The sequence below is a fragment of the Octodon degus genome, unplaced genomic scaffold (assembly GCF_000260255.1).
Source record: "Octodon degus isolate 3935 unplaced genomic scaffold, OctDeg1.0 scaffold00053, whole genome shotgun sequence".
In the NCBI taxonomy this organism is placed as follows: Eukaryota; Metazoa; Chordata; class Mammalia; order Rodentia; family Octodontidae; genus Octodon; species Octodon degus.
The window spans coordinates 1,136,251-1,158,584 of NW_004524629.1; the positions used below are offsets into that span (position 1 = coordinate 1,136,251).

At 41.2% G+C, this 22,334-nt stretch overlaps 1 long non-coding RNA gene across 1 annotated transcript in view; it reads right to left on the bottom strand.

Moving 5' to 3' along the window:
• The window catches only part of LOC111817277, a 104,286-nt gene extending 82,218 nt beyond the window's left edge, over positions 1 to 22,068 (bottom strand). Inside the window, exon 1 of the long non-coding RNA XR_002821517.1 lies at positions 22,012 to 22,068. This is a non-coding gene — a long non-coding RNA (uncharacterized LOC111817277). The remainder of the gene's footprint in view (positions 1 to 22,011) is intronic.
• Positions 22,069 to 22,334: the final 266 nt, after the last annotated feature.

Below are 22,334 nucleotides of genomic sequence, written 5' to 3' on the forward strand. Positions count from 1 at the left end.
AAAAAAATATTCTGCTTGAGGTCACTGAGAGAAAAGCACATGTGGATGTAAGTATGTCCAAATTTGCCATTTATTTCTTGTCAGGGACATTGTCTTCGAAGGGCTTGAAGAAAATCAGCTACAGGTGGATATTGCCAGTTAGGGGGTTTAATTGTAGCTTGCTTAGAAGCCTCACCCTTAGACCCCAAAGGTTAAGAGGGAAAGACCTCAGACTGCAATGGGCAAAGAAGGAAAATCTTAGGCTTGGTAATAGTGGGGGAGCCTTTGATTAAAGTTGGCTTGGAAACCTAGTTCTCAGGTTCCAAAGGGCAAGGGTGGGGAAGCTTCAAACTTAATGATAGTTGATTAGACTGTGCCTTGAGGGCCAGAGATGACTGGTTTTCCTGTGGTTTGCATTTTTACATTATGAACACAAATAAGGATCATCTCTTAATGCAAATAAGTCTGAATGTAAGGTAATTCTCACCATTCCCCCTCTGTCTTATAGTACAATTCTAGTTGAGAAATAGTATCATAATCAAAACTTCCCTCTATATTTCATTTTGGCTCTGGGAGGTAGGCAAACCTTGCATAGGTGCAGAAAAATATTAACAGTCTTTTTCAATATGTGAGAATCATTTTCCAATGCTTAGGAATACATTCTAAATGAGTAAGAGATTTTTATATCAAGTCTCCTATCTCAAACACAACAGAAAAAATTGTCACCCTTCCATTTCTACTTGATTTTTCTAGCCTCAAGACTCCCCCAGCCCAGGTGCTAGCTCCAGAGTAGGCAGCTGCTGTCTGGGGAACAGAAGACAGGTTGTGGTCTAGACACCCTCGCTGGCTCGAACTCTGTCTTCCCTGGAAACTCATACTCCTAATTCTAGCAGATGCTCTAAAAAGTGCAAGCTATAATTGATTCCAGCTTCAACAGTAAAGTGTTATTTTAGATTAACATGTGCTTTATTCCACTAAATAATGTAGAAACATTCACAGCACAGTATTTTTTAAATCAACACAGAAAATTATTACAGTAAAATCTTACTTTGAATAAAGTAAAATGTGTCTATATATATATATATATATACATATATATAACATAACTAGACAATTTTTAAAATTTTTTTTATACTTTTCTGCTTTTTTTTTTTTTTTTTTTTTCCAGTACTGGAGATCAAACTTGGGACCTTATGCTTGCCAGGAAGGCACTTACGTCACTGAGCTATCTCCCTGGTTCACTTTTCTGCTTCATTTTATTTTATCATTTTAATTTTAATTTAATTTTATTTTGAAGAACAAAAACAGAGGCCAAAACAAATAGAAAAAAAGGACAGAAACAGGGTAACATACTGTCTAACTCTGTGTGCTGATATCTGTGATCTGAGCAACTACATCGAGGACAGCAATGTGTAACACAAAACCTCTCATTGTGATTGAATACCTCTCATCTTGGTCTCCTAAATATGTACCATGTTTAATATCTTATCAATTATTATATTCTCTCTAAAAGAATTTTTTTAAAAGACAAGGAAAAAATGGTAAAGTTTTTAAAAGGAAGCATTGATAGCAAATCATCAAGAGATCCTAAGCACTGCTTTCTAATTTTCTGAAAGAATAAGGCAAACAGATCAAAGTGTAACATTTTCCAGCTTGTAAAAGAGATCACCTCAAGACACAGACAGTCAAGCAAATAGCTCAGAGAAATCTTGTCTTCAGCCCAGGGGCAAAGAAGCCTCCAAGACACCGGTGTTAGCTACCTAATCACCTAGGCAACCTTCTTTAGTAACAAGACTAGACTTTGTCTGTTCGAAGCCCATTCTAAACTTTCTCTGTCAGGCTGGGGAGATGGCTCAGTAGAATAAGCACTTCCCTGGCAAGCGCAAGGGTCTGAGTTCAATCCCCGGTTCCACCAAAAAAAAATTTATCTGTCTCTGAACCTCACAGGTTAAGCTTAGACCTATCAGTTAGCAACCACAGTTTACAAGTTAGTAAAAGCATATCTATCAGTCTTTCACATGCACTTGAAAGAAGAAGGCTGACTAAAGCCCCCTTTCTTCACCCCTGGTTCACAAATGTAAGGGATATCAATCTGTCAATCGCTTCTCTAACAGCTGTTCTGTGGAAGACAGACAGTTGTGGCAAGCTGCTGTAGTTTGACATCCAGGAGGTAGCAGCAGTTTAGTGATAAGGTGATTTAGCTCAACCAAGGAGTTCCAAAGTTAATTAGGGTTTCTAACTCTCTACTAAAGAGAAAAAATTCTTAAGGAGTGCAGGTAGGGATGATAGGTGGAGATTTTTCTGCTGGTTACCCAGTTTGACTGTCAGGGTCCAGCCTCTACTGAGGAACGTTTGATTATCAGCCAGAGAGACGCCCTGGGAATGACCCCTCGGGTGTCCTCTCAGTTTGCACCAGGCCATGTAACTAGAGATTTGTCTCCCCAAAGGAATCCAGCTGTCTGCCTGGCCAATGTTCCATTGGCTTCAATGGGGATTGGACAGAAAGTTCTGGCAAACCTATCCTCTGCTTTAAGCATGGCAACTGCTCTAAAAGTTTTTACTTAGAGGGCAAAGTGTGATGTGATGGTTGATCTATTGTGTCAACTTGAAGTTTAGAAGTTTAAACTTCAGCAGGGAGCCAGGGCCCTTAATTGATAAACATCCTCATCCTGTGCAAGAGGAGGACATGGAGATTCTGTGAGAGCTGTGCCCGCCTGAGATGGTAGTAGGCTGCATACAATATAAGGGTGGGAAACAGGCCTGCTCTTTCCTCCACATTCTGCTCTTGCTGCTTTTTCTGCTTTCAGTTGCCCCGAGGTGTTGCCCCTGTGCCATGCCACCTGCCTTGGAGCCATCTGATTATGGAATGAAACTCCACAAACTGTGAGCTTAATAAACCTTTTGCTTCCTTAATTTTGGGCATCAGGTATTTTGTCTCAGCAAGGACAGAAAAGTAAGAAAGACCCTCTGTTAAAGATCCACAAGGAACAGATGAGAGCCTGAGCCACTTTCATTTAAAGTGACCTCCCTATCTTCAGCATTAACAAACACTCATCTTTTTCTACAGGCTCAACCTAAAGGTTCTTGTTTATCAGGTAGGAGGGAAAGGTTAGTGCAGTTTAGAGTTCCTTGCTCTCTAATTTTCTGTGTCTCCAAAAGAAGAATGTACAGTGGCAGGAAAGATTAGAAATGGGAGCAGAAAAAGGGGGCTTTTCTTCTCATGCTTGCGATGAGTTATTGCAACAGCTTGCCCGTGAGGTGTGACTGTCATCCTGAAAAGGTGAGAGTAGGGAATCCCAGGAGCCAGGGTTGCCACCAGTGGAAAACCAACCCAGAAAGAACCTGAGGTGGAACAGGCTGGACATTTCCTCTAGAGTGTAGAGGGTCAGTGAAGGCCAGTTTCTCTTCATGAAATCTGTCCTCCAACTCTGAGGAAAAGCTTCCAGCCTATCATCTTTTAAATTGGCAGGAGTCCTGTAATTTATTAATAGGCATGTATATTTTCTAAATATAAACTAGATTTCATGAAAAGACCCATTGTACAGCACTTTACATTACCATACTCTAGGGGATGCTCTCATATTACTGTTCCCTAATGTTGCTTTTAACTGGTGCTGCTGACAAAACTAACAAACTACAGTAGTCAATGTAGGTCAAACATTAGTAAATCCAAATGCAGCATGTATAAAACAGGAATAAAATGTACCATAAAAAAGCATTATAATCTTTGTTCTTAAATTTATCAGCAGGACAATGTATAAAAAAGACAAGGCATGAGCAACTGACAAAGGCAAACCATAAGAAATTTAGGACATAAACAATTAATGAACAAGGACAACAAATCCCATTACCTAAGTGAGTCAAAATCCAGAATCCATGAAACAAACTCTTGTTTCCTTCTCATTATGTCAATGGGAACTCCAAGAATATTATAAGAATATCAGAAATTCCAAAGATGATATAAGGGAAATACTATAATTTCCAGCCTGCTAAAATTGAATTGAAAAATAAATTCTAGAATTGAAAAATAAATCCTAGGAACAATAGGAGTTAAGAGTAAGAAATATTAGTTGAGAGGGAAAGATACAGCAAGAGGGGCCCCAAATTGGTTGCTAAAATCCCCACTTTTCAGTGTAAGATTTATAGTGTGCACACACATGGTTACAACATGAATTACAGCTATGATCAACCAATAAGATTGTAAGTACAGCTGCTTAGGTAATGTTGATCCAATGAGAAAGCAAGTCACATTGCAAGTGTACATGAATAAAATAAAGAACTATTTAGGAAGGGGTAAGTCTGGGGGTCTTGGTCAACCCACCAAGTTGACTGATGGCTACGCACACTTTATTAGACCAGATATTACAACTTATCTCTCATCTGTCTTATAAGAAACCAGAAGTCCTCTCATTTACATAGGTAAGCTATGTGAAATTGTCATGAAATTGTTAGTAGCACTCAAATATTTTTGTACAAATTGTAGAAAATTGGGTAGACACTTACCTAAAGACCCTACTAATTCTGCCCACCTCTGAGAAAACTGTATGTGAAAGTCTGTGTAGTAAAAAGTGCTGGAAATAACTTACATGTCAAGAATTATTTAAAGGGCTTGGAGTAGGTATCCCTATGAATCAGTCTTCACTTTCACAAAGTCAAACTTTGCTTTAGAGATTTCCATAACTAAATTTCCCAACTGAAATTTATACCAATTTAAGTCATTAAATTAATTTAAGTCACCTAGGACAGTGGACACTGAATCTCAAATTTGACAATTTCTCTGCATACTATTTTTTTATATTAAGTTGTCATTTTGTATGAAAATATTTGAGTACCACTAACAATTTCATATAGCTTGCCTATATAAACGAGAGGACTTCTGGTTTCTTATAAGATAGATAAGAGCATAAAACCTGTCACTCACATCTTCATAAAAAGAAAAAAAAAAAAAAAAACTGGAGTGAAAGCCAACAGCTCTTCTTGGAGATGTCAAAGAACTGCTGTTCCTAGAGCTGGAGAGAAAAGACAAGGACAATCACAGCCTCTTGGGGTCAGAAGCCATGCAGACAGAAGCCTGAAGTTGTAGCCAAAATTAGCATGAACACTTAACTGATAATTGATTAACTGCTGGATGCTGAATAAATTCGTTTAAGAGTTAAACATTTCTGATGGTCTAACCTTAGGGGGGGCCCTACCCCAACTCTTAGAAGAGTTTAATTTGTAAGAGCAAAGACCAGAGAAAAGTCTTATGCGTTCAACAGGGAAACAGGTGTATATGCACTTGAAATATACTCAGAATATTTTGCTCTGTTGGAGAAGGCCTTCCCTCAAAGGATAATATTCTACGTATACCTGACCAACTAGGGTTTCCTCAAAGCCTAATGTTCAGAGCCGAAAGAAAATACCCAGGTGAGGCTTTCAAAATGACTTAGTACCTAGTCATAGGAGTACAGTTATCTCACACCAGACTTAGCACCACTTTAATAGGGCCCCTAGATCACAGGAACTTATAGCTAGAAGATTTGCAATCTGTAGACTCTCTACAGTCAAAGAAGAGAAAAAACAAAGACCTCGAAAGGATTTGTGACTTCTGACACTACAACTACAGCAAGTAGTAGAGGTAGCCTAACTCCTGGGTACACAAGCATGAAACCCCAAACCAAAGGCCTGTCTGCCCTGTTGCTTTCACCCCGTGTCGGTGAGCAGGGCGGGGCAGTGGCACCTCTCAAAGGCTGTCTTTGAGGTGGTAGGGAGTCATATGCTGTGAGTAGCTTCTCCAGAATTTATATGCAGCTTCTACAAAAGCTACAGCAGTTATGGGACAGAACACTACAAAGTCAAAGAGGCCTGCCCCACCTACAAGGCTAGAACCCTGAGCTCCAGAATCTATGCATATCAGTGCTCATTCATCTAATGCTGGTCCAATCCTTGCTAGGCAGAAGAGAAAACTGAGGTTCAGAAACACTGTCTCATATGTTACGAATGATGGCAGAGTTGTCTCTGGAACCCAGCTTTTCTCTCAGAAGGAAGACATGAAACCTCCAGTTATATGGAACATGCAGGACTCGGATATCACCTTAAAGGGAAGCCTAGTTTCACCTTTCAGTATGCATGTATATCTGCTGAGGGGTAGAGGTTATTTCCTGACCTCTGAATCAAAAACATATTTTTAATCATATGCTTTTTGATTTAGCCATTGATAATATCCAGTCCAATGGGACAAGCACAATTTGAAATCTGATTTAAGTGAACTCTCAGATGGTCCTTCCTTCCTTCCTTCACCTGGGAAGGGCTGAATTCCTGGAATGGAAAGGTAAGGGCAGGTCATGTCCTCTCCTCTGCTCCCATTGCAGTTTCTGGCCCTAACTGGCTGATGCAAAGTGAGCGAGAAGAGGAGATACAGTTTTTACTCGAGCAGTAACATCTTAATGTGATTTCCTGCTCTCTGTGAAATCCATTTTGTGGTCTCTCAATATGAAAGCTGTTAACTCTGACTCTAGCCTATGCCATGGGTCAACAGATGTTTTCTCTAGTAATTATTTTAGACCTTAGAATCATATAGCCTCTCTTGCAGTTGCTCAGTTCTATCTTACAGCACCATAAACAGTGTGTCAGTGTGTGCATCCCTGGCCAGCAAGTGCCTTGCTTTGGGACAATAGAACAGCATCAATGTATAAGCAAACCTTTCATTGGAAAGTATGAAAAATAAGGAATGAAGGCTCAGACAGACCCTTAATAAGTAAAGCTCAGACTGGCCTATTAGGCAAGCAAAGGCACCAGTTTTATGGGCTTTATGGGGGTGCTGTGGTGGGCTGGAGTCTGGTAGATCTTTATCTCAGTCTTGCTTTCATAGCTTCAGAGGAATCCTCATGACTCGAGGGGCTATTTGTTTCCCGTGAGAAGAATCTTTGTGACTTGAGACAGTCTCAGGTAAATGAGGCTCTGCCGGAATCCAAGGTGACCACAGGTTTGGGGTGGAGGAGGTGTCTGGGCATAGATGCTGTCAGTCTTAAGGGGTGATGAAAAAGACTAGGTAAACTTAGAGCTAATAAACATTGTCTTGCAAACTTTTAGACAGATACCTCCTAAAAGGCTTGTATGTGAAGCTGAGCAGGATTTGACTCAGAGCTTCACAAACTGCTCTACTTTTAGTTACCTGTTGTGCACTGGCAGGCCCTAGAGAAGTGGCATGGTTTGGCAAAATCCACCCAAAGTCCCCATCTATCTTAAAAGAAAATACAAATCATGCCTTCAGTGAGTGACAGACGAAGGGCTTGGAGTTGGTCCTCTGTCATGTTCGTGATATCTGTGTCATGACTATGTCTGGCGTGGCTGTGCTCCAGTAACCTGCATGAACGCAGGCAGTCAGCCACAGGCCAGAGCTTGCCAACCTGTTCCCTCCAGTCCCAGGCTGCTTAGATTAGGTGAGTGGAATGGATAATTCTGTAGCTGTTGAATTCTCCTCAACTCTCTGGGAAACAGTAGCACTTCAGGGGCCTTGGACAGGTTTTAAGCTGGGCCCAGTTCTTCCCTGCAGTGTGGGTTCACCAGTTCAGGTCCATGGGGAACACCATGGGTTCTGCATTTCCTTCAAGTCTCTGGACACCCCAGCCAGCTCCCAGTCTGGAAATCTACTTCGCTCTGCCCTCAAAACCACCAGCCAGCCAGTGAGGGTCCTGAGATTTCTCAGGCATGAGTCACATCCAAGTCTACTAGATCCATCTAAATTCTAGGATGTCAGTTTGTGAATGGTCTTCTGAAGCCCCTCTCTGTTTGATATAAGTATATGGATACATACAGAGCTCATAACACCCCAGCAGTGATCACCGGAAAATCCAGCTGAACCCCTTTTTGCGCTTAGTGTAGGTGAGTGTCTAACTTGATTGAAAATTTCCCTAGGATAGGAAAAGGGCACCTATTTTCTTACCCCTCATACAGACCAAGACAAGAAGGGCCCCGATTTCACACTGTGTGAATAGGGCAGGTTTGTACATGATAATTGTCAATGCATTTGCTTCTATACCTTCTATATGAATTCTAATCTCCCTGTGTGCCTTAAACAGAGGTCATCAATCTTTCTAGCATAGCTTTTAGTTTTTATTGCAATAAGACTACAAAATGTGTGATAAATGCACATAAGAAATCAATGCATGCACATGCATAATCTTCCTCTTACTCCTTTGCACATTTTAAATGACATGGAGGGCTGGCAAATAAGAGGAAGAAGGGTTTTGACAGGAGCATGATGAATGAGAGAAAGTTAAGAATAACAGAGAGAACTATGAGGAGGGAGGAGGAAAGAGGCTGCCGTAGTCAAGATATTGGGGAGAGGGGTGAGGGAAACAGAATTTGAGGATATTTAACTGAATATGTGATGCACACTGATTGAGGTCATTAAATTCTCCTTTCATAAAACCTGTATCTACATCACTGTCTTCCAGGTTTCTAGAATAATCTGCTTTTCTTTTTTGTCATTGCCACTATTATGGGAGAAAATTAGCATCCATAAGCTGAGATTGGTGCAGCTGTATTTGGGCTGCATTCTACATTTTTCAGTCAATACAAGTATTGCTACTTGATTTCAGAGCTCCTGCCTTATCAATTACAAATCACCTTTAGATAAGATAATTGTATTTTCCAGTGCACTCTGAGAAGTACTTATCATTGTTTCCTATGGCAGCGTAAGTAACAATACCCTTTTCACTCTCAAAAGTATTCAGGTTAGATGATCTATTGCCATTCTTCACTTAAGTGACAGCTTATAACTCTACTACAATGCTTTTCACTGTCTGTATGACTTTAGATTATAGTGTATTTTTTACTATGACAAATAGAAGTCATAAATTCTATTGACAACATTTTTTGACTTAAAAAACATTCAGAGTTGGTAATACATTTGATCTTATGATCTTGAGAAATGAGAAGTAATTTAATTAGCCTGTGTGATAAAAGGAACATCTGTGCTTCCACATGAATGTAGTTTAAATAAAGTGGTGCTATGCCCTGCCAGCCTAAATGCCCTTTATCATCAATGACCCAGGGAGCCTATTCTGCCCACGTACTACACATTGGCATTTCTTTGTACAAAGCCCTGCTGTCCCCCTCCTTTTCAACTGCATTATTTTTGAGAATTTGCAAATATTCACATGTGTTACCAAACCAACCTGACACATCAGGATCCCCAAGACATCTGGCACATTCCTCATTGCCTACTGTCTGTCCCTTGTCCCTGTCTAATAATTACAAAGGCACTTGAATAAGCCACGTTCTTGCTATAGCTGCTAGAACCCAAATAAGGCCCAATACGTATGCAAAGACACCTGCCTAGTGCTCCCAGAATGCCATGCTCACAGGGCTTGGCAGGGCCTGGGCTCCATGGAGCGTGGTCAAGAAAGTTTCTGCCAGCTGCAGCTGGGCATGATGTCCCAAGGAAGTGCACTTATGCTCACAGTATTTTGGGTTTTGTAGGTATTTTCCCTTTTTCTTCTATTTCTACTTGCTCCTTTTGGTATAAGTAAAGCTTCCAATCCTATCACTTTATTTACATTATACATGTGGTGAAGAAGATGCAAACTTTTAGAAGTATCCAGAGCCAGTCCCATCCTATTATGTGAGAACTTTGTAATAATGGGAATGTTCAAAAATAGAAAGACAGGCCTGGTTAGGTTTGATTTGCTTATAACACTGGACATATTTTGGGAATAACTGTGTCTGGGTGAGTCTCCAGGGTATCGTAGAGAGTCCCTTCATTGAGGGAGAACTTAATTCAGAAGGCTACCAGGATATCTGAAATTCTCAGCATATTATTCTAAAATTAAGTTACTTTCTATTGATATACTTAGATATGAAAAATGGATTCATAGTGGGCTAGGGTGTGGCTCAGAGGTAGAACATGTGCTAGGCATATGCCCAGGCTCTAGGCTCAATCCCCAGCACATGACACACACACTCATGCTCACACACAATTCATGATGAATTGATTTATCATGAAACTGGAAAATAAAAGTGGAGAAGTGATACATTTCCTAAGCAAAGCTTAACTTTTTGCTTGCATGTTTACCCTCTTCCCTAGACTGATAACTATTTTGGTCATTTGGAACAAAACATTCATTCGGAATCCTTTATTGTTTATCTACTTGGACCTGAATGTCAAACCCTGCTAGACTCACAAATTAGAGCAGAAACTGTCTGGAGCAAGACCCAAGAGAGAGGACCCAGTCGCTCCACTTGGCTGGCGTGTGGCACGGGGCCAGGTGTACAGTCACTCAGCAGCCCCATCTTCTCCTTCAAGGCACTGGGGCTAAGATGTTTCATCCCTTCCTTGCTTCCAGTCACATACTATTCTAAGGACAGGATAGCCAGCAGGACACATACACATGGGGTATTATGCGTAATACCCTTTCCCCAAGAGCACCTAAACTGTTAATGGGTTCTGTCTCACTAAACTGTTATTCTTACTGGTATAAGGGCCTGACTTGTCAGAAGAGCTGATCCATTTCAGAAGAAATGAAGTTGTGAAAATAAATAAATAAATAAACTAAACCTGGGCCAGCCAAATAGCTCAGCAGATCAAGTACCTGCAAGCAGGGGCAGGGGCCTAGTGTTCAATCCCCGGGGCGCTCTGAGACAGCAATTGAGACTAGGCGTGATGGCATATACCTGTAATCCCAGCACTCGGGAGGCTGTAAACAGGAGAATCACTACGAATCCGATCTAGTATTGAGACCTTGAACACCCTGCAGACCCTTCCCTAAAATCCAAAAAAAAATAAAAACAAATGAAATTGCAAGTTCCATTTGTAGAAAACAAGGCTCTGAAGAATTAAAGAAAATGGTGAAGGTCTAGCAATCATTTTTCAACACTTAGTTACACTATAACATTTAAAAATACAACTTTACATACACTATACATATGCATGGCATGTGGATCTACATAGCCAATCTTTATATGTAAATGGGGGTGTTTCACAACTGCTGTACTCTCTCTCTACCCAACTATTTTGATATGCATGCAAGCTTTATGGAATCAACAATAATGAGAAGGATTTTTTTTGGCTGGCTCAGATTGCCTTAAGGGCAGATCTGGTAAGGAAGGTGGAGCTGGGGATCGAACCACAATATCCTATGCCTGACTGCATTTGCATGAGCAGGTGCTTAAAAAACGGAGCTAACTGGAAGGCCCCCTAAAAGTTGAGAAGGATTTTTTTGGCCAGATCAGGCTTCCTCAGTCACAGGTTCCGTAAAGCATCTGGAGCTGGGGATCGAACAGAGGTCCCCTGCACCTGACTGAATCTGCCTTCACAGGCACTTAAACAACTGAGCTAACCTGCAAGCCCCTGAATCAACAATAATGAATGCTTAAATTCTACAAAAATGTTGAATTCCACAAAATCATGTAAATTTTTAAAATTAATTTTTGTTTTTTTTCTTATGTATTTAATGCAGGGCCTACAGGGTCTCACTACATAGATCAGACTCATAGTGCTCCTCCTGTTTTCAGTCTCCTAAGTGCTGGGATTACAGGTGCGCACCACCACTCCTTCTCATTCAGTCTCAGTTCACCCCGGGGGGTGGGGCCGGCATGGCATTCTGGTGATCCAACCCTAGTCACTGAGCTCTGCCTAAGCAGTCCTTTAGTCTGCTGAGCTACTGGGCTGGCCCCACATCATCATGTAAATGCATTTATATAAATAATAGTGCTTTCTACACAAATATTTAAAAATATACTTCCTGTCATAGGGAAATAAACCAAGAGAATGACTTTTCTCTACTGGTCCATGGTGATGAGAAAGCAGGTCCAGCAGGGCCAGGTCTGGCCAAGCTTCAGACTGTAGCTCAACTCTCTGCCTTCCTGAACCTTCTCTGCCATATACCTCCATTCCTTGTCCTATTTTTAACCTGCTTCCCCAGTTTTTAACTTTGTAGTGCTGGGAGGCAGTATTCCCTGTAACTGTGCTGTCACTGAGCTCTCCTTTCCTACTTTTCTACCCTTGCTATCTCTTTAATAAAAACTGTTAACATGGGTTGGGTTTTTTTAAGTCTACATGCTTCTTCTTTAAAGCATATAGTGATTTATCACACATGCTGAAATAGCTTATCATAAGCCAAATGATGAGACTGAGAAATATTTTTTTTTTGTTTCTTTTCTGCCCTGCAGATAGCTGTTGCAATTTAGGTTCAGCATAAGGTAATGCAAGGGGCATTGAAACTGGTGTTAGAACATGAAAATCTGAATTCCTTTAGAGCCTAATTATTAGGTTTGACAGGTCTTTTAGCCTGCTGAGGGTTCCTTTCATGTCTACCCATTTAATTTATGCTATGCAAACTAGCTATATGCAAATGTAGACATATACGTGAACACACAACTATGTAGACACATACAGCTATATTTATGTAATTATATATACATATATAGTCACTATAATCTTCATTTTCTTTTTCTGCTTTATTTAATGTAAATTGATACATAACTGAAGTAGTCTTTCAGAAGGTATGGTAATTGTTTTTCATTTTGCTTGAAATAATCAAAATTAGGAAAAAAAATTGATTCATATAAGTGTATGTTCTCTCTACAGAAGATGTCAGACCCTAACCCTCTTTTGTATAAACAGATCATGTCTAAATCCTTTGAGTGGATGTTCAGCTAAAATTTAGTCCTTTAATCTTATATTTGATGCTAAACAAATAGGCCCTTAGGGAAGAGTTAAGAACAAGCCAGCCAGTATGAAATTCTTATTTTGTTAAAGTTGAGTAGCATTTGTTGCATTAGATATGCAATTACTAGGGCAATTAGCATGAGGGTTGGCTGAGTACACTGTCTACATACAAACCCTCTAAAATAAAAGGATCTAGGGATACAGATGGACTAAAAAGATTAAATGTTTTTATCTTATTATTTTCCATTCAGAGGATTACACTTTCAAGTAAGTCAAAAATGTCATTCAGATGAATAGATAAGGTCATGTCCCAGAAAAATGAGTTGAGCAAAAATCTTGACCGAAAAATGTCATCAAACTTTCTGAATTCCTGCGTCTTACATTTTTTCCCACAGGCACACTCAAATATTATCCGAGTGAAAGGAAATATAGAAGAGTTTTGAATAACTAGAAAAATGGCAAAATGAACACAAAACACTATAAGTCTTGAAAACCATTTCTCCTTTTGGCCTGATACTGTATTTACCTAAAATGTGTCCTTTGTCCTCAGAAAAATAATTATGTATCAACCCTGTTTCTTGTTAAGGCACAGATTTTAGTTAAAATCTAAGTAAAAGTGAAAGCCAATCAAATATTTTTCCACAAAGCTAGATTATTCGTTTAAACTGGAGGTGACATTTATAGCAGTTGTTTGTATTTGCTGCTCTTGCCATATATTTTACTTTCAGGGATTCTTTGGAGTAGGTTTATACACATGTTTACAAATAAATTCTCTTCAGTATTAACTATTTTCCTTTTCTTCTGTTTGGCCATCACTTTAGTAATTGCCAGGACATTCGGTCACTTCAGATTACTATGACAGCTTCTACTGGGTACCATGGCTCCTGTGGCTCTGTTCCAGAGGCATCTCCTCCCTGGATGGCAGACTTGAGCTAAGCACAGCAAGAATGCTGGGTTCCTGGGTCTCTCCTGACAGTCTGCCTCTTTCACCCACAATCTCGGCCACTGCTACCTCCTCCTGCCCACTTTCACCCTGGACACGTGGTACCTGTACAGTGGACACTGAGACGTGAGACCTCAGGGCTCTGAGGAGCTGCTGAGCTGCATAACATTTCCTGGAAAATCAAGAAAGAATTCTTGGCTGCCTCTTGGTGCTATGCTCCACTAAGCTGGTTCAGAAACTGTACAGCTTATAAGCAAATATTTGAAGAAACAGCTATTTTCATTGCACTGTATTTAATTACCTCAGCCTCCGTTCAAAATAAGATTCATGCCTGAGCCCACAGGGTCGGATGGGCCCATGGGGCTGGATTGGGGACAGATCTTAGAAGAGAAACATTTTTCTTTGTCTCAGATCCTGACTCTTCAGTCTTGTAAGAGCCAAGTCTGCCTGCCCCTATTTTCTCCAGGTCCAATTGTGTGATTTTCTTGCATTGGAGTGACTTCAGTTTTCATGGAAATAAATTGCTCTTTGCCTGCCATGTCTGTTTCAGTGTGGCACGGAGTTCAAGCTGAAGCTGGCACGACACTCTGGATAATGCAAATGCAATCCTGTCTGGTGAAAACAGCAAATAAGTGATGTGGGAAGAGGAGAGAACAACATTCCCAAGCACTGTACCTAAGCTTAGTCTTGTAAACTGGTGCACAGAGTGTGTGCAAGTGGCTGATTCTTATCCATTGTCCATAGCCAGAGGTTCTTTGCCTCTCTGTACCCCTGTCTACATGTATATGTAAAGTGGGAATGATAATAGTGTTCTATTCACAGAGCTTGCTTCAAGGAGGATACAGTGAGTTAATAAATGTGTCCTGCTGAAAAACAGTGCTAAATAGTGTCAGTTACTTCAGTATTAACTATTATTCTTGTTAGCCTACTTTTTTCTAATTTATTATATCATATCCTGTATTTCATTAGATAACCTACTGGTTTCCACAGGTGACCTAAGTTGTTTTTCTTTCTCATTTTTATTTTTGTCTCCCAACTTCCTGTGTGAGGGTTTTCCTTTGAAATATCCTTCCTGCTTTTGTGCAGGACTTTTGCTGGGACTCCCAGCATGGCTGGTTTCGCTGTTCATTTGCTTTAGGCTCATCCCATTTTCCGCCCCTCCCCAGGCATACAACGGGATAGTAGTACTTGATAGTCAAAGCAAGGACAAGTTAGAAGGGAGGCCAGGGAGAAGAATATAGTGACAAAGTAACCCAGAGAAGGACAGGAGGAAAGTGGCAGGAAGGAGCCTCCAGTGAACCTCATAATCTGCAAGTTCATACTTCCTCTCATGAAGAAAATTCAGGAAATGGAAGCCCGGTCCAGGAATGACATTTACACGTGCTATAAATACCATTATCTAAAATGCTTAGGAACAGAAATGTTTGGAATTCAGATTTCTTGAAAATTTTGAATATTTTCTTATATAAGAGGTGGTCAAAAATACATAAATGTTTGAACTTCAAAAAGATTTTTACACTAAAAGACAAATTTCCATTAACTCCTCTCAAAATAATCTCTCCAGCTCCAGGTCCACTTATCCTAGAATTCTTGATACTTCCTGAGGCAGTGTTTGTAGTCTTTCCTGAGTATCTTTCATGGCTGCCTTAGCAGCAATGTCCTGAATTCACTCGAAACACTTATGGCAATTGCTGTCAAATAAAAACACCATGTTGTGTCTTCATCCATGTTATTTACCCCATGTGGCACCATGTGACTTCTGGTTCTTTCCCAAAGTCAATATGACCTTGAAAGGTCAATATTTTCAATCAACTCAAGACACTGAGGCAGCCACAAAAGCGAAACTGAAGGCACTCAGGAAGGAGAACTTCCAGAACTGCTTCAGCAAGGGTCAAGAACAGTGGGGTAAAAGGCGAAAGATTTATATGATTCGAAGAGAAACAGGAGACAGGAAAAGGAGTGATGCAGGACTGTCCTGCTACAATGCTGTATATGGTTAGATTTCTGGACTTATGTGTAAACATATATAATTCTTTATTCCTATTTTTTAAATATATCTTAATTTTTAAAACTTTTTTTGTCATATTCTGAAGGGACTTAAAGTTTAACATATCAATACTTGATGAAAAATACCTGTTCCATGTTACACCTAAGATGTTTGATATTCAGACAGATAGTGGGTTTAAGCTTAACAGCCTAGGTTGTATGGTAATAACAATAAGCTTCGCTTCTGGAGGGTTAACAACCTAAGTTTGCACACCAAAAATTAGAGAAAAAGGAAGGCTGCAAGGAAAGCCAACATTTTGGCCCTAGCCTTTCAAGGTATATTAAGACTCAGGACATATGAGAACTTGTACTGCAACATCATGTAACTCAGTTGTATCCCAAATTTTCTGATCAAGGAGATTATGGGGCCAAAGAAGAAAGTGATTTATGATGTAGAGTGTGCCTAAGGAGAGTCACATGGAGAAAAAACATTCTCTCAAGCTTTCACAGAGAGCACATTGGCCAAGCAATGGCTGTGACTCATCTACATAGCTGACATTGACAAAGGATCTACAAACTGAGGTACAGGGTCTCAGGATAAGTCCTGAGGGGATTTGACTGACCTTATCAGGTACAAAAGCTACAATTCTTGTTACAGAGGTCTTGCTTTATCTTGGTCTTAACCATCCAGCAGAAAAGTTTAAAAACGAAGTATAAGAAGTAAAGCCATGGTGTTATGTTGAGCTGTAGGGGACTCAGGTCAACAATTTCTGACATTGCCAGTGAAGCGGAAGACCCAATACTATTATGGACTACTGGAGTCTTTTAGAATATTTTATTGAGTTAACATACCTATAATATTCAAATGATGGAACTAAACAAAAAAAGGGGATACAGATGAATGTCCACTTTGCATCTGTATATTCAAAATGGTTAGGATAGATATATAGCTACATTCTCTTAATTCAATGAATAGAGAGGTATTTGTTCTAATAGTGTTTATAAATAGGATATCATATCTGCATCTTGTACAACAAATAACAACTAGGAAGACAGTATGCAATGTGTTAATTATTGAAACTGTTCTACCAATTTGATTTGAAACTGTCTCATTGCTATTTATTTCTCAATAAAATTATGGGAAAAAAAGAACAAAGGGGTAAGTGAGCTCAAAGTAAAGTGGGTATTTTGAGGACATTAACAGCAATGCGTCTTTTATTGTAGTATATTTTATTTATTTATTTATTTATTTTCGGAACTGGGGATTGAACTCAGGCCCTTGCGCTTGCCAGGCAACTGCTTATTCTACTGAGCCATCTCCCCGGCCCCTATTGTAGTATATTTTAAAACTTTAAGTATTCACTGTTTTTTTATCACACCTTGTACATAGTAAGTTATCTCAGGAATGAAACCCAAGCCTAAACAGGGTTTAATATTGTTTCATGTGCACTTTACACACATAATCTGAAGGGAATTTTATACTCCGATTTTAGGGTATCTGCCCTGACTGGTCCCATGAGGTCAGGTGTGGAATTCCCACTTGGAACCTCATGTCCTTACTCAAAAAGTTTTAGACTTTTATGCCATTTTAGATTCTGAATTTTCTGACTGGGGAGGTTCAACCCATACAGGCTTCAGTGGACTCAAGCACACTGAGCTGTCCTTGCACCCTAAACGCAGCCTGCTTCTCCAATCCTGGGCCCCTTACGTTTCATTCTTTTTCCTGGACTGAACACCACGTTCCTCTTGAGGAAAGCTGTGCTCTACCTGTCAGATCCCCGCTGGCCTCCAGAGAAGCCTCCTCTCTCTTTGGTCTTATTTATTGTTTCCACTGTGGTTCCCTCTCGCCACCAGCACTGAACTTGCTGTAACACCTCATAAAGATGTAGTATTATTTCTTTTAATCCTGTTGTGAGTCCATTGTAGACTGGGGCCTTGTATTCCTGTAGGCTGCAAGTGGTTTAGCACATGGCAACCACAGAGTGATTGGGATACAATAATTATATGAAAAAGGCTGATGAACAAGAGACGTTGAAGAAGGGAAATAGTTGCTGTGAAAACAAGGGACTTGATTCTCCTCAGGCCAGCATAGTAAAAGGTCACCATTTGTAAGAACCAACAGAAGGCAAGGCCATTGAAAGGAAGGATTCAGCATCTTCTCTCTTTTGAATGAGGCATGTGACTGAGCCTTGCGTTGAGCCCCCAGTCCCCAGGCTGGTCCAGCTGGGGCCACTACATTTAACCTCCATGGCCGCACCATGGATGAGGTCATGTTCACCACTTTTCATTACTCCTTCCTGACTATGCAGTTGATTTCTCCTAGAAGAGTGAGAGGGCTAAGAAGGAACAACAGGTCAAGCATGTTCAAAGCCAGAAAATGAGATCATCTCCCACCTGCTAGGGCTTTATCCCGTCTCTGGGGACCATCATTCGTGCTTAGCTGGATTACAGCTATGGATTCTAAGCCATTCAGTGCCAGGACATCAACTCCATGCTCTAACCTCATGCTCCATCTACCTACTTAGCTCCAGCCTTGAACCCCACCAATCTCCCCCCGAGTGGGATCTAAGGGAGTGGACCCCTTTCAGTGAGGCATGTGACACCTCTGCAGAAACCTCTCTTCACCCTTGAAATCCTCCTTCACCCCGTATCAAAATTCACAGGAGCTTAGTCTTCTACCTAAAATGGCATAATCTTTCTATACAACTCATGCCTATCCTGCTATATACTTGAAATCTTCTCTCAATGACTTATAAGTCAGGGTTCAGGCTGGGTGGGGTGGTATATTCCTATAATTCCTGAACTCTGAGAGGCTGAGGCAGGAAGAGTGCAAGGTCAAGTGTACCCTAGGCAATTCAGGAATGTAGTAAAGCACTGTCACAAAATAACACACAACTGAGGTTGTATCTCACTGTGAAGGCCCTTTGTTTAGTATCCAGTACCACAAATAAATTCAATATAACTTTCATGTTAATATAGCTGTTACATCATATTGTTTAGGAAAATACATGTTTAGTACAGAGGTGATTTTTTTCCCTAATATTTTCAGTTCAAGTTTAGATAAATCCAGAGATGTAGAACCCCTGACCCAGGGGGCACACTATAGTTTTGAGGAGCTCATAGACACATACCACCATTGTCGACACCCTAATGTCTCTGCTGCCAGAATCTCTTCATCAGAGGTGCTGCCCAGCCCATCAGTGCCATTCCTGAGGCTGTGCATTCATTCTGAATTCAGATTCATAGTGTTGAGGAAATGTGACGTGGCAAGGATTTGCAGGCCAGCCCTTGGGGAAGCGTGTGCTGCAAACCTCCCGAGTTCACCTCAGTGAATCAGCAGGTGTGCATTCCCTACCGTGAGCCAGGGCAAAACACCGCGTCAGCCCATCTGGAAGCAGTAGATTCTTTGTTGTGGAAGTTGATGGTGGAGGCTTCCCTACAGAGTTCCTGGGCTTCCTCCACTTGTACCCAGGGAGCCTGGAAAGAGCAAACTTACCCGTGAAGCAACCAAAAGTTGAGCTTTGAAGGAAGAGAAGGCACCAGATTTGTTACATAAAACGCGTGTCCAGGTCCCACCCTAAGTGCTGCAGCAAAGCCGGGTGACTAATCCCCTGCTGTCTGTTGAGGCTGGCACACTTCCTTCTTGTTCTTTGCCCAGAGATGTACTCACACCTACCTAGGGCTTCTCTGCCCCCTCTGACTCACTTATCTCAACTTCCAGAGGGAGGGAGGGAGTGCCACCAGCGGGATTCCACCAGCTGACCTCAGCAGTTGCCAGGCCCCAGCATGCTTGGACACTCAGGGGACAAGTTTGTGACCACAGCTGGCTTGCACTTCCATTCTCACCCACAGTCTAAGAGTGGGTGATTTTCCTGGGACTCAGTGACACCTCCTCAGCGACCTGAGCACTTCCCCAAGGAGCCAAGCCCTCTGCAGAGCAGTGAGACAGACCTCACTCAGAGGACTCATGCAGCAGGAAGGCAGCAAATGAGAGCAGGGCTTTGGTATCTGCTCCATTGCTGGGACCAACTGTGTAGTCACAGCCTCACTCAGAGGCACATACATTGTAAAGTCAGTTTGTGAAAGGGATCCTACCATCCAACAAGGCTAGAAAAACCCTGGAAAGGCCAGGGCAGCCATAGGAAAAGTGGATGGGGAGTGTCACTTTTCAATATTCATGGGTCGATCATAACAATCCTAGCACACACATTAAAAACAAAGCCTTCAAGGAGCAAAGAAAGAAGTTGGATTGATTTAAAAGTATAATGAGGTCTGCTGATTCTGCTGATATTTTGAACAAGGAGACTGGAATTTGGGGGCTTTGCTGGGCCTGAATCAGCATAGAGTCAGATGATGCAGTAGAACTTTGATATCCTCCAGTTTCCTCCTTATTTTAAAGTCAGTGGTATCTCCAGCTGACTTTAACCCTCCCAAAAGAACATAGAACATAAGCATTCAAGCAGTGGTGGCAGTATGGTTAAAAGCACCACAAGAGTCAGTTATGTTAGAATAGGACCTAGAAAGACCAAGAGTAGGAAGAAATTCCTCTCAAGCTGTTCAATGCTGAGCTAGGATTTCCGGTTTGAAGCTCTGGTCAGCAAGGTGGGCAGACTCAGAAAGGAAATGCAGAGCTTACCTGAGTGCTGACCACAGAGCCAAGGCTGAGGGCTGAGCTAGGAGGTTCCCCAGAAGAGGAGAGCTGTCCCAGCAGTGGGCCTCACTCCATAGGTGGAAATGCCTCTCCACTAGTGGAAAGCAAAAATCAAAAGAAAGCCAAAGAGAGGAGGGAAGGATGAAGTGAGAACAGTAATGAAGAATAAAGCAGTGTGTAGAGTGAGAGTGCAATGTCACAGACAAACTAATGTCAAGAAAGAAGCAAATCTCTACCAATGTAAGAGTTTTATTATCTTGAAATGGCCTTAAGCTCTTGGAGAAAAGCTCTAGCCAGATATGACTTTCATTAGATATTTCAGAAAAATGACAGTAAGAAAGGGAATGAGATAGAGACTCTTTGATGATCATGATGGCTAATAGTAGTGGTAGAGGAGCTTAATCATTCATATACTTAAGTAACTTTAAATCAAAAGTTAAAACAATGATTGCATCCAGCTGTGAATAGCTCATCCTATACCTGAATGTGTGTCACAAGACAAGGCCCCCAGAATACCTCTAAGTATAGGAGAGTCCAGCTTGCCAGCCTGCTAGAGCTAGCAGGACAGAGGGGCAGCATTGGACAGGCACTCCCAGCCCAGAGTCTGCCATTAGCCCTGCCCATAAGGTAGAGAAGGCCTTGCATAGGGCATTTCTTCAGCTGAGTCTGCCTAGAGGACACTGGAATCACCATGTCTAGCTCCTTTACAGTTTAGGATCACCAGTTGTCCAAAGAGAAACAGTAGGTACCACCAGGTGTGCAGTGAATAATCACAGTGGTTAAAACGTCACAGGAAATGTCAATTCTTGACTTCCCACGCTAAGTGTGGTAGTGGGATTGTATCCATGATGAGGCTCTTTAACATTTAGGAAAGGGCAGAAACCTCACTGCTGAAAAGATAGAAGCAGTTAACTTTTTCTAAGAAAGGGAAATACGGGCTAAATTTTTCCCCGAAAAAATTATAGATGGAGGATTATTTTAAAAAATAAGCACATTCAGTAGTGATTATGAGTAAATAGTGCTTACGAGATAGAAAATGAAAAACTCTGTCTTTAATCAGGCTTTAAGGAGTTTCAAGTGAGTCCTGTGTCTGGGGGGAAATTTATGGTCTGGAAATCAGTTCTGGATGCTCCTAACAATAAGTCCTCCTCCTCTTCCTCAGGCCTTCTCATTTCCTGCCTCCCTCCACCTGGCCAGCTCATGCATCCTACCACATGCCTTCACCTTGCTGAGGCCTGTGGGAGCTCCGGGGCCTACGGTGGAGGCCAGCAGCTCGGCAGCACCCCAAGGACCCTCTCTGCACAAACTGTCCCAGTCTAGTATTCTGAGGCAATGAGAACTGAAACACATGGAAGCCAATAAGATGAGCCTCCTATTAGGAAAAGGAATGAGTGCACAATTTTATTTAAAAAATCAATTTGCAATTCAAAACAAAAGATTTAAAATCACCCCTGTGATGCTGTCCCAAGGGAGTCACCAGAAACACACCTCCCACAATGCATACATAAATGTGTAACATTGTGAAAATGGAGAAGCCTGGCTGTCACCAAGGAGCACAAGTCTAAATGACATTGGGATTCCATCTCGTTCCAGTCAGAACAGCTAACACATCAAGAATACAAAATACAATAAACGCTGGTGAAGATGTGGGGGAAAAGGGACTCTTCTATACTTTCTATAGAAATGTCCATTAGTAGAACATAATGACATCAGTAAGAAGGTTACAGAGCTATGCCACTGCTCAATGCACACCCGCCCCTCAAGAATTGAAGTCAGAACACTACAGGGATGGCTGCTCACCCATGTTTACAGCAGCACGGTTCACAGCAGCTGAGCTGTGGAAGCGCCTGCTTGTCCATCGCAGATGAATGGATAATTAAAGTACATGACATAAACACACTGGAATAGTGTGAGCCATAAAGAATGCCCTGTCATTTTCAGGGACATGCACAGAGCTAGGGATCAACCTATGAATTGAAATAAGTTGGACCCAGAAAGTAAAACATTACATTTGATCTCAAATGAGGAACCTAGGGAAAAATAAATTTAAAAGACATGGTTTTTAGAACTATTTATAAAGTTCTAAAAAGTTAAACTAAGGCACATATCTATCCAAAATCATA